This window comes from Canis lupus, chromosome 25 (genome assembly GCF_048164855.1).
Source record: "Canis lupus baileyi chromosome 25, mCanLup2.hap1, whole genome shotgun sequence".
Lineage (NCBI taxonomy): Eukaryota > Metazoa > Chordata > Mammalia > Carnivora > Canidae > Canis > Canis lupus.
Window position 1 is genome coordinate 29,876,782 of NC_132862.1, and position 18,495 is coordinate 29,895,276.

Here is an 18,495-nt window from a genome sequence, read left to right on the forward strand (position 1 = left end):
CCAGTGAGAATGGGGAAAATTAACAAGGCAGGAAACAACAAATGTTGGAGAGGATGTGGAGAAAAGGGAACCCTCATACACTGTTGGTGGGAATGTGAACTGGTGCAGCCACTCTGGAAAACTGTGTGGAGGTTCCTCAAAGAGTTAAAAATAGACCTGCCCTACGACCCAGCAATTGCACTGCTGGGGATTTACCCCAAAGATACAGATGCAGTGAAACGCCGGGACACCTGCACCCCGATGTTTCTAGCAGCAATGGCCACGATAGCCAAACTGTGGAAGGAGCCTCGGTGTCCAACGAAAGATGAATGGATAAAGAAGATGTGGTTTATGTATACAATGGAATATTACTCAGCTATTAGAAATGACAAATACCCACCATTTGCTTCAACGTGGATGGAACTGGAGGGCATTATGCTGAGTGAAGTAAGCCAGTCGGAGAAGGACAAACATTATATGTTCTCATTCATTTGGGGAATATAAATAATAGTGAAAGGGAATATAAGGGAAGGGGGAAGAAATGTGTGGGAAATATCAGAAAGGGAGACAGAACGTAAAGACTGCTAACTCTGGGAAACGAACTAGGGGTGTTGGAAGGGGAGGAGGGCGGGGGGTGGGAGTGAATGGGTGACGGGCACTGGGGGTTATTCTGTATGTTAGTAAATTGAACACCAATAAAAAAAAAAGAATTAATATTTATTCTTCTCAAACTCTTCCAAAAATAGAAATGGAAGGAAAACTTCCAAACTCATTTTACAAAGCTAGCATTACCTTGATTCCAAAACCAGACAAAGATCTCACTAAAAATGATAATTACAGGTCAATATTCCTCATGAACATGGATGCAACATTTCTCAACAAAATACTTGAAAATGAAATCCAACAATATATTATAAAATCATTTTTCATAATAAACTGGGATTTGTTCCTGGGCTGCAAGTGTGGTTCAATACCTGCAAATCAATCAGTGTGATACACCACATTAATAGAAGAGAGAATAAAAACCATATGATCCTCTCAATAGATGCAGTAAAAGAATTTGACAAAGTAAAACATCCAGTCTTGATAAAAATCCTCAAAAAAAAATAGGTTTAGAGGGAACATACCTCAACATCATAAAGGTCATAAACAAAAGACCCACAGCTAATATCATCCTCAATGGGGAAAAAGTTTTCCATCTATGGTCTGGAACAAGACAGGGATGTCCACTCTTACCATTGTTATTACCATTATTATTTATTTAACATGGTAGTGGAAGTCTTAGCCACAGCCATCAAACAACACAAAGAAATAAAAGGTATCCAAATTAGCAAGGAAGAACACAAACTTTTACTCTTCACAATTGACAAGATACTCTATGTAGAAAACCCAAAAGACTACCAAAAAATTGCTAAAAGTGATACACGAGTCCAATAAAGTCACTAGATACAAAATAAAGGTACAGAAATTTGTGACATTTCTATACACCAATAATGAAGCATCAGAAAGAGGAATTGAGGGGCTCCTAGGTGGTGCAGTCAGTTGGGAGTCCATTTCTTGGTTTCTGCTCAGGTGGTGATCTTGAGGTCATGGGATAGGGCCCTGTGTCAGGCTCCATGTGGTGTCTGCTTGAGATTCTTTCTCCCTCTCCTTCTGCTCTTCCTGCTGTGCCCTCTCGAAAGAAAGAAAGAAAGAAAGAAAGAAAGAAAGAAAGAAAGAAAGAAAGAAAGTCAAGGAGTCAATCACATTTACAATTGCAGCCCAAACCAATAAAATGCATAAGAGTAAACCTAACCAAACAGTAGAAGATCTGTCCTCTGAAAGCTATAGGTCACTTATGAAAGAAATTGAAGATGACACAAAGAAATGGAAAAACATTTATTCCCATGGATCAATAGAATAAATATTGTTAAAATGTCTATACAATCCAAAGCAATCTATATATTTAATGCAATCCCTATCACAATACCACCAGTATTTTTCATAGACAATCCTAAAATCTGTATGTCAGCACAAGAGACCCCAAACCGTCAAAACAATCTTGAAAAAGAAAAGCAAAGCTGAAGGCATCACAGTTCCAGAACTTGAGCCATATTACAAAGCTGTAGTGATCAAGAGTGTATGGTACTGGAACAAAAACAGACATAGATCAATGGAGCAGACTAGAAAACCCAGAAATGGACCCACAACTATATGGTCAATTAATCTTTGTCAAGGCAGGAAAGAATACCCAATGGGAAAAAAGAATCTCTCTTCAACAAATTGTGTTGAGAAAACTGGACAGCAACATGCAGAAGAATGAAGTGAAATTGGACCACTTCCTTACACCATACACAAAAATAAATTCAAAATGGATGAAAGACCTAAATGTGAAATAGGAAACTATCAAATCCAATAAGAGAACACAGGCAGCAACCTCCTTGACATCAGCCCCAGCAGCCTCTTTCTGATTACGTCTCCTGAGGCAAGAGGAACAAAAGAAAAAATGAACTATTGGGACATCATCAAGATAAAAATCTGCATGGTGAAGGAAATAATCAACAAAACTAAAAGGCAATTATCAGAATGGGAGAAGATATTTGTAAATGACATATATGATGGAATATAAAAAGAACTTATCAAACTCAACACTCAAAAAACAAATAATCCAGTTATAAAATGGGTAGAAGACATGAATAGACATTTTTCAAAAAATACATACAGATGGTTAACAGATATATGAAAATATGCTCCATATCATTATCCCCAGGGAAATACAAATCAAAACTACAATGAGATAATCACCTCCCACCTATCAAAATGGGTAAAATTAACAACACAGGAGACAACATATGTTGGTGAGGATGTGGAGAAAGGGGAACATACTTACACTTATTGATAGGAATGCAAACTGGTATAGCCACTCTGGAAAACAGTATGCAGGTTTCTCAAAAACTAAAAACAGAACTACCCTACAACTCATCAATTGCACTACTAGGTATTTACCCAAAGGGTACAAAAATACTAATTTGAAGGAACACATGCACCTTGAGGTTTATAGCAGCATTATCAACACCAGCTAAATTATGGAAAGAGCCAAAATGTCCTACAACTGATGAATAAAGAAGTGAGATACATATATATGTAATATATATATAACATGTATATGAAAAAGTGAGATTCATAAATATAATATATATAACATATATATGAAGTAAGATACATACATATATATAACATACATAACATATATATCATATATATATATATAGGATAGAGCCCCTGTGTCAGGCTCCACGCTCAGTGTGGAGTCTGAGACTATATATATATTTAGAGACAGTGGTATATATATATACCACTATATATATATATATATATATAGAGAGAGAGAGAGAGAGAGAGAGAGAGAGAGAAAGGATATTACTCAGCCATAAAAAAGATGAAATTTTTTCCAATTTTGAACAATGTGGATAGAACTAGAGAGTATAATGCCAAGCAAAATAAGTCAGAGAATGAAAAATACCGTATGATTGCATTCAGATGTGGAATTTAAGAAACAAAACCGATAAACATGGGGGAAAAAAGAGAGAGGGAGGTAAACCATAAAATGTACTCTTACCTATACTCTTAAATCTTATAGTATATAGTACTCTTACTCTATAGTACTCTTAACTATAGATAACAAACAGGATTGCTGGATGCAAGGTTGGTGGGGGGATGGGTTAAAAATGTGCAATAGGGGGCAGCCCCAGTGGCTTAGGGTTTAGCACCGCCTTCAGCCCAGGGCGTGATCCTGAAAACCCAGATCGAGTCCCATGTCAGGCTTCCTGCATGGAGCCTGCTTCTGCCTCTGCCTCTCTCTGCCCACCCCCGTCCCGTCTTTAATAAATAAATAAAATCTAAAAAATAAAAATTAAAAATAAATGTGCAATAGGTATTAAGATGGCACTTGGGACGCCTGAGCCGAAGCCAGACCTTTTGAAGCCTCTCAACCCCGCCAGCATGTTTCAGGCTGAGTTTGACAAAGCTGCCGAGGATGTTAAGTACTTCAAGACCAAGCCAGCAGATGATGAGATGTTGTTCATCTACAGCCACTACAAGCAAGCAACTGTACGTCACGTAAACACAGAATGGCCTTGGCTGTTGAATCTCAGAGGCAAGGTCAAGTGGGATGCCTGGAATCAGCTGAAAGGGACTTCCAAGGAAGATGCCATAAAACCTTACGTCAACAAGTAGAAGATCTAAAGAAAAAATATGGAATATAATGGCTGGATTTGGCTGCCAGCATTGCATTCCGTCTAAACTGATCTAATGTCTTGTTTTTCTAATACTGTGGATGACATGAAATAATGCAAATAGCCCATTAACCTAGGTCCTGAAGACCATGCAGGACATGGCTCCAACAGAGTAGGAGCTGCCATGGTTACTGATCTGCGCTGAGTAGTTTTTATCCAGAGATCAATTAAAGTTGCATTTGTTACTTAAAAAAAAAAAAAAAAAGTGTCTGGCTTCTGCTCAGGTTGTGATCCTGGAGTCCTGGGATCGAGTCCCACATTGGGCTCCCTGCATGGAGCCTGCTTCTCCCTCTGCCTGTGTCTCTGCCTCTCTCTCCCTGTGTCTCTCATGAATAAATAAATAAAAATCTTAAAAAAAATAAGAGGGGCACTTGTGATGAGCACTGGGTGTTGTAGGTATAAGTGATGAATCACTGAGTTCTACTGTTGAAACTAATATTATACTATATGTTAGCTAATTAGAAAATTAAATAAAAACTTGAAAAAATAGCTGTACTTAAACTAATAAAAATAGTTTATATAACCACATACAAAAAATCTTATAGGACTCTATGGAACAGATATTATTATCCATATTTTATAGATAAGAAAACCGTGGCACAATGGAGTCAAGATTCAGGAAGTTTTACTGCTAATAAGTAGTAGAACTGGGATTTGAATCCTGTTTTCTCGCATTCTGGAACATACACTCCATGATGAATTTGCAAATTTCATTTCAAAAATCACTCCACTCAATTCTTGTTCTGTCATTTACTAGCTCTAGGATCTTGTGCCATTGTCTTACACAGAAACTATAGATGAGAAAATTCAAAGAAAACACTAAGGAAATCCCTGTCATATGATATGTGCTCACTTTATATAAAATAAAAATATTTAAAAAATAAATTATTATTGTTGTTGTTATTGTTCAAGTTTGTTTATTCACTTGAAGACCAAAAAGATTCAATTCTCTCACTCCCGACATTTTATATTTATTTATATTTCCCTGGTATTAGGGCAATGAGTACTTCCTAAAAATTACATTGTCTATGAAACTAGTTTTACAAATTTTAAGTCCACAAAATTCATCATTGCAATATGCAACTGAATGGAAACTCCCAGTTTCCTGACAAAAATGTTTACAGGTTTCTTTAATTTTTGGTGTATGTTTTGTTCATATTCAACAAAAGAATTTGGATGCTTGCCAGAAAGGTGATTTAGACTACATTTGCATGCAGAACTAGTTCAATAATTATGAGGGTCAAGTCATTCAAAATCCAATTCTGACAGAATCTAGATTGCTAAAGTAGTCTTCTTTAAGATGAGTATGGTTTGAGACCTTAAATATTCATCATTAATAAAAATTCTATGACATTTTTCAAAAGAACATTTGCCCAGGTCATTTGACCAGATGCCAAGTTAAATCATTAAGGCATGGCCAACTGCTATTTCATTTTTCTTTTCTCCCTTAATATCATAGGTTTTTTTAATTTAAAGGAACCTGAGATATAATTTTTCTTGAGTATGGAATTTACAAGTGAATATCAGAATCTCAGAAAGTGCCTTTCCCAAACCTAGAACTTTTGAGGTTTTTTGAAAAATCTCTTCTTGGGATCAGGGTACTGTTGATAGGGAAGAGTGTTTCTGAGCTCTTAATAATTAAATTCTGGATAAAAATTTCCATTTGACTATTTTCCAAAGGATAGGACAGAAGCTGTTTTACTTGCTGTTTGTTGTGTAGGTGGTCATTACTGTTGTTTTTTAATGATAGGATTAAACCATAGTCTATTTGATAGGTTTACTCTGTTGATGATTTTCTCTTCTATCACAATTTCACAGAAATAAATGCATCTTTTTTTTTTTACTTACCCACACATTTTAATAACCTTTAACATTTCTCATTAATCAGAAGTAGGGTAAATCTTTTCCAATCTGTTTTAGGATATAATAAGGACAACTTTCTTTCACATTTCACAGAGTATACATCCATGCTTTGCTACCATAAAAGTTTCTTATGTTATCTCATCAGTTTTGAGAGTTTGTTTGCATATTGAAGAAAATTAGTGATGGAGTGTTTGATAGGTGACTTGATATGATTTTTGAAGGGCTACCGGAATTAAAGAATGAGTTGTATAAGAAAATGAAAATTAAAATTAAACTTTTAAGTATGCTATTTTAGATTCTCTATCTCGTAATTTAAGTATGTTGAATTAATATGTTATCCTAAGTTAGGAAGCATGTTTACTATCCAGTGACAAAATATCTCCCAGTTTTATCAAAAACCATCTATATTTTATTACTTTCAATGTGTTAAATATTAATTGCACAAATAGATGCCTACTATTTGTCACTTGCAATTACATATGCTTAAAAACTGTGATTTATATCCAGGTACATGAAATAGGACCTGGTAAATTTTTACTGATCCTTAAGAACTCAGATTATATTTTGACCATTTTGTGATTTCTTGTCCAATGCACAAAAGTAATCTTCTCTGAGTTTCCCTTAGAACTTTATTTATCAGAGATCATTTTATAATAATAACATAGCTAAAAATTTTTTGAGTACTTAGTATGCTAGGCATGTTTCTAATGCAGTATTTCATTTAATGGTTTAATTGCTCCATGAGAAACTTTACTTTCTGAGTTTGCCAATCAATTGCTATCACTTATCCATTCAACAGGAGCAACACATGTTTGTGTGTGTATATAGAAAAAGAGAGGGAGAGAGAGAAAGTAATACATATATAGAGAGAGATTAGCTATGTATGCTATCCCTAAACATTGAAGATTCAAAGATTATAACAGAATCTATTTGGTTACAAAATAACATTATAACAAAATGCAGTTACATAACTATATAATAATACAGTACAGTAAATATCACAAAAGAAGTAAGTATGAAATGTGGTATGATGGAAAGGTCCAAAACATTTATTATGTGTCTACTATGTGCCATGTACTTTATAGAGTTTAAGATTCACAACTAACTATAGGGACAGCGATTGAGCGTCTGCCTTAGGCTCAGGGCGTGATCCTGGAGTCCCAGGATCAAGTCCCACATTGGGCTCCCTGCATGGAGCCTGCTTCTCCCTCTGCCTATGTCTCTGCCTCTCTCTTTCTCTGTGTCTCTCATGAATAAATAAATAAATATTTTTTAAAAGATTCACAAATATATTAATAAATAAACTTAACCTTTACTTATGAAAAAATTAAGATTAGAGAAATTTAGTAACTGTACAAAGTCACATGGCAAGTGACTAGAGATTAAGAAATAGAATAGATTAAGAAATAGAATCTAACTCTGATTTCATTATGTCAATTGGATTTTTTGCTTGGCAGAATTGAGGAAGACCAAAACAGACCAGAGGACATGGGATTTAGAAATAAGAAAGGAAAGGAGGGAGTTATCAGAATACTGGATTTTCTCAGGTTCATGCTCTGACTCTATTGTGAGCCTACAGAATCTATGTAAGTAACTATTCAAGGATTTCTGTGGACTTAATGCAGCTGAAGTTGCACCTCTCGGGAATAGCATTCCAGTTTCTTAAAGTAATGAAGACAAAGTGATGTAGATCTGTTTCTCACAAGATACACACACACACACACACACACACACACCCTTATCAACTTATACTAATTTCTTTAATGAACTAAAAGTTACTTAATAGGTCAAATGGTTAATGAATCTTTCAAAACCTTCTAATTTGCACTCTACCTGCAGCTAAGTCATTAAGAGTATGATTCCTTGTATATCAATGACTAGTATGTATTACAGTAAAATGGTTGTACTAATATGCACACATTTGCTCAATCTGTTAGTTGACTACTTTACATAGCATTTGCTGTTTATTGATTTATCTTTTAGATTTATAAAATTGCCTTTCCTTTCAGAGCACAAGGATATTAAATAGCATTCAATGCTATATATATATATATATATATATATCCATACATAAATCCAATTTATGTATATAAAACAGATCCCAGATTATTACATATTATTTAATTCTCTGCCAGAATAATTGCATTTTAGTAGAAGAACCAAAAGACTCTTGATGTTAAAAAGAATAATGATGATTATAATTTACATGAAGGTGAGAGCATTTCAGAATCTGTATGAGAGGGGTGCCTGGGTGGCTCAGTCAGTTAAGCGTCTGCCTTGGACTCAGGTCATGATCTCCAGGTCCTGGGATGAGCTCCTCATTGGGCTCCCTGCTCAGCGGGGAGTCTACTCTTTCTTTTTCTCTCCCTCTCCACCTCTGCCCATCCTCCCTGTTCATTCTCTCTCTCTCTCTCTCTGTGTCTCTCAAATAAATAAATGAATGAAATCTCTAAAAAAAAAAAATCTGTATGAGGAACTAACTATTTGAGAATGTGTTTTCCTGAAGCAATACTAGCAATACTTACAATAAAAAAGTTTTGGAAGGTAAATCTTTAAAATTAGAGATATAAGAACCAGAGAATATCAAACCTAGGACACTCAGAGGTTTTTTATTTTAGTAAATGTAAAACAAAACTGAACCTAAAATTATAAACAATATAAAATCCTACTTTTCATTTACTGATTCACTCAAGAAATATTTATTGAGCCCTGGCTATAACAATATTGCTAAACATTAAATAAAATAATGCATTAAATAAATAGGTACCACGTGGTAGAAACTTTTGTGGATATGGGATAGTGTGAGAAAAAGAAAGACAAAATATCTATAATGAAAGCCAGAACTACTCCCTACAATGTATTATTTTTTCACGTTGTTAGAGTTCTCTAGGAATTTTAGCATTATGATTAATTGGATTTTCTGATTTAAAACATTTTCATTGTCAAAAATTTTAATAAAATATACTTATCTTCCCCCTCTCTCTTAATATGTTTAGGATGATAAATGCAATGAAATTTCTTTAACAGTAGACCATATAGTATCTTATGAAAAATGATTATTTTTATGAAGAGCATTTTTTAAAGAATATTCTACTCTTGGTAGTATTTTACACGTAGTCTTAACTTTACATGCAAGCATAAAGATAATGCAATTTTTTTTGGTAATCCAACTTATTATGTGATTCCTGGTCTACTCAAATGAGATATGGGACAGTATTTTAGGTATATTTTTAAAAAATATACTTCTAGCTTCCAATAAATTTGTAATAAAAATATTGCTATAGTCTTAATACTGTATTACAATATGTACTTTCCTATTAACCAAATGAGTTTGAAGGGTTTTTCAAACTCAAAAGGTAACTTTCTTCTTGGTTTGAGGGTGAACTATTAAATTTATTTTGGGATTTTAAGTCCCCATATGTATCAATGCCCTAGATTGTTGTGTTTCTGAAATTCCTTAAACTAACAGAATATTTATACCCAATCAGTCAATGTCTTTAGGAAGATCAAAATGCAAAAAGAAAAGGATACCACTGGATAGGAAAAAAATACAGTACATTTGTGGGAAGTGCTGTGTTTTAATCATTGAATAGAGACAATTCTCTCTCCTCTAATATTTTTATTTCATTTTGATTTATTGTATTAAAGAATCAGAGGATGTCCTAAAGGTAAGCAGAGCATCCTACAGATGAGAAAACTGAACCTGAGTTTGATGAACTCAACAAAGGTCACATGGCTAGAGGATGGCAGGCAGAGTGGATACCCCTTTAATTCCCTGTCTCTGACTATTCAAATGCTTTTTGCACTGGACTGTATTTTTTCCTACAGTATAGACTACAGCCTCAACAATCAAATTCCAGCAGTCTTTCTATTGGGTCTTAACCTTTCTTTTCCTTCAAGTTTGATAGGAGTAAAGGAAAAACTCCCCTGTTGCCTTTTTTTTTCGCATACATTTCAAAACACCTTTTAAGCTTTACAGACAATAGCTCCTAGAAACTATACTAGGTCATTAATACAAATTTCAGGGAGAAATTTGGTAAAAATAAAAATAAAAACAAAAGAAAATAAATATGGTCCTCTTTATAATAATAGAATCTTTGTAATTTCCAGTGTTGGGTGTGATATAACCAATGAATTGATTATTTCTTTAGAAGGACCACCTTATTTAAATGAAGTATAATTCTTCCTAATGAATACTGTAAGAAATTTAGTGGAGCACAAAGAAATAATTCTTTTCTATCAGAGGGAATTTTGTAATCTTAGCAACTCCCTATATTTGTAACTAAGCAAAGTTCATAGTCCAATTAAAAAAAATCAGTATCTATGTATTGCTTTTCTTATTGCACTATAATCAGCACAAATTAAACCTTTATGTCAATTATAAGCATATGAACATCTTTTAGTATAAAAGAGAATGACAAAATGCTATACTTAAATAAGTAACGGCTGAGGCCAATTGCTGCTTAATTTACAGATGACATTACATCCTTTTATGGATGCTGTCTGTATGTTTGAGCCTAAAAGTTATCACATATAGATTCACTATGTCCCTTGCAGAGTGTAAAAATACCAGCAGACTGAAGTATTTAACCAAATAACAACAACAACAAAATGACTGGGAAACAAACATTTTGCTAAGTGTCAAGCATGTAACCTTAACCTTAGAAAGGTTCTTGCAATTGGAAATGAAAATCATATGGCACCATAAAACCAGGGAAGAATAAAAAGGAATCAAAATTCTGCTAGCCTACAACTGTTACATAGCTTTTTGTTCATGTTTTCAAGGAACTTGCTAATAGAAATTCACACTTCCAGAGATAAAAACCAAGTAAGTTATACTGTTGAATTGTTAAAGAACATCACTATTATATATCGTTTAAGAAAAAAGAAAAAAAAAAGCACAAGGAATGTTTGCATTTAGAAATTTATCAGTTCCTTAAGTATTGTTCTAACAGGAAAATCAAAGTTTACATGTTACAATTAAGGGGAGCAAAGTTTTAGAGTTATGTCTATCTGTTATTACAATTCTTTTTAAACACCTGTCCTACAGATTAGATGGAAGGAATTTACATTTGATTTGCCAATTAAAGGTGTCTTATTCATGTTCAACTTAAAATATTTTTCTCTAATTATTTCATAACCTTTTGGACAATCAGTTCAACTCCCTATAATGGCTATTTATCACTCTGCCACTCTCTATCTACTCCCTAAAATGGCAACCAGGATTCAAAGGAAACAGTACTTAACATTACTGAATGAGAGACATAGCTCTGAATTTTCACTCAAGTCAAATGTGTTCCAGACACTTTTACCTGCACTAACCAACATCTTAAATTTTACCAACATTAATATATTTAATTTAAAATTCACAGCAGGGATCCCTGGGTGGCGCAGCGGTTTGGCGCCTGCCTTTGGCCCAGGGCGCGATCCTGGAGACCCGGGATCGAATCCCACATCGGGCTCCCGGTGCATGGAGCCTGCTTCTCCCTCTGCCTGTGTCTCTGCCTCTCTCTCTCTCTATCATAAATAAAAATTTAAAAAAATTAAAAAAAATAAATAAAATTCACAGCAAAGTAGATATTAGTATTTTAATTTTGTTGATAAGAAAATTGAGTCTCAGAAAATTAGCTATTTTTGTTGTTAAGAAAATGGAGTCTCAAAAAATTAGCTATTTACTCATATAACAGTTAAACTCAATTAAGCATGTGATATCTGATAGACATTTAAAAATTATGTATGTAATACACATATATAGTAATTAATTGAATTCATAATAACCTATAATGCAGACACTGATATTATCTTCATTTTATAGATGAAGAGACAAAAGCATAGGTTAAGTAACTTGTGTAATAATACAGTGATATGTTTGAGTGTAACAAATTAAAACCCAGGCTGTCTGGCCCCAAAACCTATACTGTTAACTACCACTGTCTCTACAAAATGCACTGGAATATCACAAATTCAGATGATCTAAAAGTGGAATTGAACCTGAATAATGGGTTGGCACTTTGAAGTACTAAAGAAGGAATGAATGATCTTGTGCACTGTTTCCCAAGGTGTGTTATGGTATATTCCATAGCTAGTAAGATGGATTATAGCTAGTAAGATGGGTTATCATTAGCTCTGTCATCCTTACTTGCCAGTGACTAACACCCCCAATCTCACAATATGGTTATAAAAAGAGAGCCTGTGTAGCCTGAAATAGAGGGACAGTTTTCTTTCTTTCTTTTTTTTTAATATTTTATTTATTTATTCGTGAGAGACATAGAGAGAGAGGCAGAGATATAGGCATAGGGAGACGCAGGCTCTGGGTGGGGAACCTGATGTGGGACTCAGGATCATAACCTGAGCCAAAGACAGATAATTCACCACTGAGCCACCCAGGTGCCCCTAGAGGGACAGTTGTGCATGCACTCGCTTACCCTAAACATGGGTTCCTACAACCCCGGTGTGCCTATATGACTGTTGGTGAAGTTGAGGAGGAAAACAAAATGTATGGATATTACTGGAGTTGCAACCTGCCCCGAGTTCAGCTCCCACTGAGTGTCCTGCAGAGTGGTAAGGACCCATGGTAAGTACCATGGCAGTGAAGGGACTTTTGGTCTATCAGTTTCACACCCCACGAATTGTGGATATATGACAGGCCCATGGTTGAAAGGGGAGAGAAGCAAGGTCATTAAACTGGAGGAAGAGTGGCACCTGCATTATATATAACTAATTCTCAAATTTATTCTTCCTTTTCTAGATTCTATGATTTCCGGGAAGTTCTCTGACAATCCTCAAGTCTGGTGTTGGTATCTCTCTTATGGAATTTAATAATAAACTCTACAACCACCTAAATTCATTTCAAAAAATGTTAAAAATTGCAGAAAATATTATATAATTTAATTGATTTCTACAGTTATCTATCTGTATCCTTTGCATGTCATACTTCTATAAAAAGTTAATAAAAATGTTAATATAAAGATTATAGGAACTACTGAAAAATGGTTTCAGAAGACATTTATCTTGGAATACAAACTTTAAAACTATGCATGCCTATTTTTCTTGATATTTAATACAATTAACTTATATAGCTATATTCCTTTTCTTAAGATAAACAAATAATGAAATAAATGACAATAAAGAAATTAGTTTTGGGGCAGCCCTGGTGGCTCAGCGGTTTAGCACCACCTTCTGCCTGGGGTATGATCCTGGAGACCCGGGATCGAGTCCCATGTCAGGCTCCCTGCATAGAGCCTGCTTCTCCCTCTGCCTGTGTCTCTGCCTCTGTGTGTGTGTGTGTGTCTCTCATGAATAAATAAATTAAAAAAAAGAAAAAAGAAATTAGTTTTGACTTCATATCTAACTTTTCTAATAAAGGAAATCTAACTTTGAAACATTATTATAATGATCACCTATCATAATTACAAAGATAACCCAAGTTTTGTAACATGATCATAAAAATAAATTAAGTGCACTCATGGAATTTAATAAACAAAACAAATAAGCAAAGGGGGAAAAAAGAGAGAGAGAGGCAAACCAAGAAACAGACTTTTAACTATAGAGAACAAACTGATGGTTACTAGAGAGGACAGAAGTGGGGGGATGGGTTACAAAGGTGATGGGAATTAAGGAGTTTACATGTGAAGAGCACTAGTGCTGTATGGAAGTGCTGAATCATGATATTGTACACCTGAAACTAATATTACACTTTATGCTAATTAACTGGAATTTAAATAAACACTTAAAAAACATAAATCAAGTCAATTTTCTCTAAAGTGTGCCTTGTCAAATCAAGTTATTTGAAAAGCCCATCTTTAAACCTTGTTGATTTTCTTTTTAAAATTTTGTTCTCCACCAAAAAGCACAGTAGTATTTTTAACCACATTAATATGCATGATCTATATTAACTATATTTAACTGCATTAATTAATAGTTACCAGTGATTCATGAAGTTAGTCATTACGAGTAATTAATGTAGTTCTTCAACATCACTTTCAGAAATTTCATGAAATGTACACATTTTATAAGATTTGTAGTTTCACTTTGCAATCACATGCCATTGTGCTTGAATTGTTTTTAGATGTTTAAAATAGCCAACGACCAGTAAAAAGACTGACCAACAAAGAATAAAGACTTTGATGTAATGGGGGAAATGTTTGGCATTTGAAGCAGGGCTGATAGCCAGTAAACACTGTTGTGGCCATATAAGTTGTTGAATTATTGGGATACATCCATACCTCAAAATCTCAACCCAAAGTATGTTGGGTGCTGCTGCCTTCACTAGCCTAACACTACTCTGGGACCCCCCCCAAACTTCCTCTTAATGCAAAAACTAGAGGAGAAATACCTGGCATAGCAGAGAGTCTCCATGACTCTGTCCCAGTGCTTTAGTAAGCATCGTTTCTGCTTGGTTAGTGACTGCCTCTAGATAGAAAATAGATGGAACAGAATATTTGAATTGAGCTCATTTTTTTTTACTAATCACTTTCTTAGTGAATATTCCCAGTGTGAGATGTGACTTAAAAAAAAAAAAAAGATTTTATTTATTCATGAGAGAGAGAGAGAGACAGAGACAGAGACAGAGACATAGGCAGAAAGAGAAGCAGGCTCCAAGCAGGGAGCCTGATGACTCAATCCCAGGACTCCAGGATCAAGCCCGGAACCAAAGGCAGATGCTTAACCAATGAGCCACCCAGGCGTCCTAAGATGTGACTTTTGTTTACCAAGGCAACACTGTAACTTCAAGAAGCCAGAAACCGCACACTTGGATATGGAGGATTCCTACTCATCCTTGCTATCATGTTTCATAGCACTCTATATTGCAAATGTTTCTTCAACTTTTTGTTGTTGTTGTTACTAACCTGGACTTTATAGCAAGGCACAGCTCTATCCTTTTCATATTCTATGCGTCGAACCAAGTTTTTACTCCGATTCTCTGAACCCTTGGATGATTTCACACCAGTGGAGTAAAGCTAAAGTTCTTACAATGATTTTTGAAGGTCTGCATGTCTTCCAACAACTTTGCCCTGACTGCTTGTCATTCTCACCCTTCCTCACCCTGGTCCAGCCATACTAGCTTTCTTGCTGTTCATCTAATTTGCCAATATGCTACCTCTAGAACCTTAGTATTTGTTGTTCCCTCTGCTGGAAATAGTCATTCCTTAGATATTACCATGGCTTATGTCAACTGCTTTCAGATGTAATCTTTCAGGTATTTCCTTAAAACCTTTCCTCTCAGGAAGTCTTTTCTGATGCACTTTATTTAAATGTTCACCTCTCTCCCTGTCAGTCCATATGCCTCTTATATGGTTCATTTTTCTCTATAGATGTATGATTGTCTAGGGGGAATAAATATTTATCCGTCTCTCTTCTAAAATATAAGACCCTTAGGTGTAAGGATTTATACAGTCCTTCATTCACTAAGGTAACTGTTGTCCCTAAGACAGTGCCCAGAACATAGGAGGTGCCAAATTAATATTTTTGAATTAACAGAAGCAGCGGGTGAAATAAAATTTTCATTAAGACGTCCTTTTGAGTCTCTCCTATGGGAGATATGGATTAACATTGATTGGAAATCTTCAATGTGGGTGATGCTTTCCCATTTAACAGTAAAATCTGTCTTGAGGGTATTTTTTTTTCATAAAAGTTTTTTTTTGTTTGTTTGTTTTCATAAAAGAGGAAACACAGGTCCCAGAGTAGCTCACCCAAGGAGGCAGAGGAAGGATTCAGCTACAGATTATGAAGGGTTTTTTTTTTTTTTTCAGATTTTATTTATTTATTCATGAAAGACACACACTGAGAGAGGCAGAGACACAGGCAGAGGCAGAAGCAGGCTCCATGGGAGCCCAATGCGGGACTCGATCCGGGGGACTTGATTCCGTGACTTGATTTGGGGACTCGATTAGAGGACTCCAGGATCACGCCTTGGGCCGAAGTCAGGCGCTAAACCACTGAGCTACCCAGGGATCCCCAGTGTTTTTGACACTTAGGTTCTATAAGACCCTGTTAAGCTACTTCTGCAGTACAGAAAAAAAATTTAGAATAGCTATTATTCAGAAAAATCACACATTGTCAAAAGTTGTGCCATCAGCCACAACCGTAAATATCTCATGTATTTTAAACTTGTAATCTGAATACTAGCTTGTGAAGATATGGCAAAATGGGAAAAGAAGGAATGAAAAACAGTGCCCCTGTCTTACCTTCTAAGCACTGGTTTCCATGTACTTTCCATATCCAAATAATTGTAAAATTTATGTTACTATCCCATATTACTCTCAATCTTGGAACTGATCCCTATTTAAAAAAAGCAATACAATAATAGAATAAACTATAGCAATATGAAAATGAGATCTTGAAAAATACAAATACCTTAGCATGTTTTCTTTTATAATTTTTAAAATTTAGAGTGTGTTTTATTTATTTAATTGCTAATGGAGATAACGGAATACAAAATATGTGTGAAAAAAAAATAGTGATTGTCAGTGGTGGCAGAAGAACTACAACTACCCCAGACAGTGACACAACACTAACCAGAAAATGATGCCTTCTCTCCTTTAGGCAACACCCTGTGCTGAGATAATGGGCTGGCAAAGGAAGAGTAAATTGGATTTTTGGTCTGCACTCATCAAATGTTTATTCCAAAATTTGATTCACCATGGTCAAGATACAGCCATAATATCTTGAAACATAATTAAGATATTAAAAAGCTAATCTCCCTTTGAGTTATTAACAAATCAGCAATTAACACATTTAAATGTTATAAGATTCATCAATAAAATAGCAAACTGTTTTTAATAAATGTATCTTATTGTATGCAACTGTATCTCAAAACAGTTTTATAAATCTTTACAGATAAATTTAGTGTCTAATACGTATCTCATAATCTTATAATTGTACATTGCTTTGGCAAAATTATTAACCACTTTAATTAACCATTGCTTTTTCAGGTTTAGATAGTTATGATGTTTGGTTCCTGAAAATCAAAGCCATTGTCAAAGCATAAAGGCCTCTCATTTTTGTCTATACTTAAAATATACTTTAAACCTTAAAAATAATTCCAGAACCCCGAATGGTATTTAAAACCCTAGCTAGATTATTATAATAATGGCAAAATATAAGCCACAACTCTTTTATTCATGTATTCCTAAGTTTTGAAAGGGACAATATTTATTTGATTATATAGTTTGCGGTAAATTTGTTGATAATTGAATTATAATACTCTTTCATTTTATAGAGAAATAGCTTTTTTTTTCAAATTTTATAAAGAAATTGTTTGTTTATATACAATTAAATACAACAAAAACCAGAAAGCAGTAAAAAAATACTACAGTTCTGATGTTCAGAAGCATATTTGGGAATGATATGCTTTGCTTAATATAATTTAGTCAACAGAAAATTAGTATATATTACACTGAAATTGTCAATTTTGTACTCTTGGACTACAACAAAATAATGTTGAACAGAAAGGCAATTCAAAACATTCAAAATGTAAATTCATCTATTATTTTTGTTATTCTGAAAAAACTATGAGTTTTCAGGACATCGGTGTATTCCCACATGCATTTTCATTGTCCTGTCATAACTGGAAAGTAAATGGATATTTTCAGTTGATATATACTGGATGAATAATGTTATATTCAATTTAAATTAGGAATATTTTGGAAATAAAATACAATAAGCATCAGTGTCACTGGCAATTACACATTCAGCATAATTACAAATAATTTACCAGCTATTAGAGTTTCCAATATTCTTAAAAAAATCCTTTATTGATTATCCAACTTATTTTATAAGTAGTTGTTCTTAGTAAAATTTACATGTGGCTACATTTGAATTGAAGGTCCATTTTTACTACATTCTTACCTTCTTTTATTTAAATTTTGATTATTTGTTGTAGAGTTGACACTTTTTTCATTGGTGTTTCTCTCTTTAAAATATCATTATTCCTGCCCACCTTCCTTCTTTTTTAGCTTCTTTAAATGAAAGCTTTCCTTTCATGTCTCCTCCCTTCCCCCTTATCATGTCCCCAAGACTCCTTACTCCACTATTCACAGGACATTATACTTTCTAGCTTAAACGATTTTTAGAAAGTCCCATTTTGGTGAATGGTGTAAAACAATTTCAAAAACAAAAATCAAAAGTGATTCACTAAAAAAAAAAAAAAATTAAAAAAAGTGATTCACTAAGTTCCTAAAATATTCATGACACAACAGGAATTTCCTAATTATTGTATTTCTTTTAATATGTTTGCAAATTATGCTGTGTTTTTTTTTTTTTTTTTTTTTTACCTAGACGTATGAATCTTGATTAGGAAATCCCTGTCCCTTTCTTAGATATACTCTCTAATTTAAAATCCCAATGCTAATTGTACAACAGTGCCAGCAAACCTACC

At 34.2% G+C, this 18,495-nt stretch overlaps 1 pseudogene; it reads left to right on the plus strand.

Annotated features, from left to right (window-relative positions):
• Positions 1-3,957: 3,957 nt before the first annotated feature.
• On the plus strand, positions 3,958-4,217 carry LOC140616865 (acyl-CoA-binding protein pseudogene; annotated as a pseudogene).
• The last annotated feature ends 14,278 nt before the right edge of the window (positions 4,218-18,495 follow it).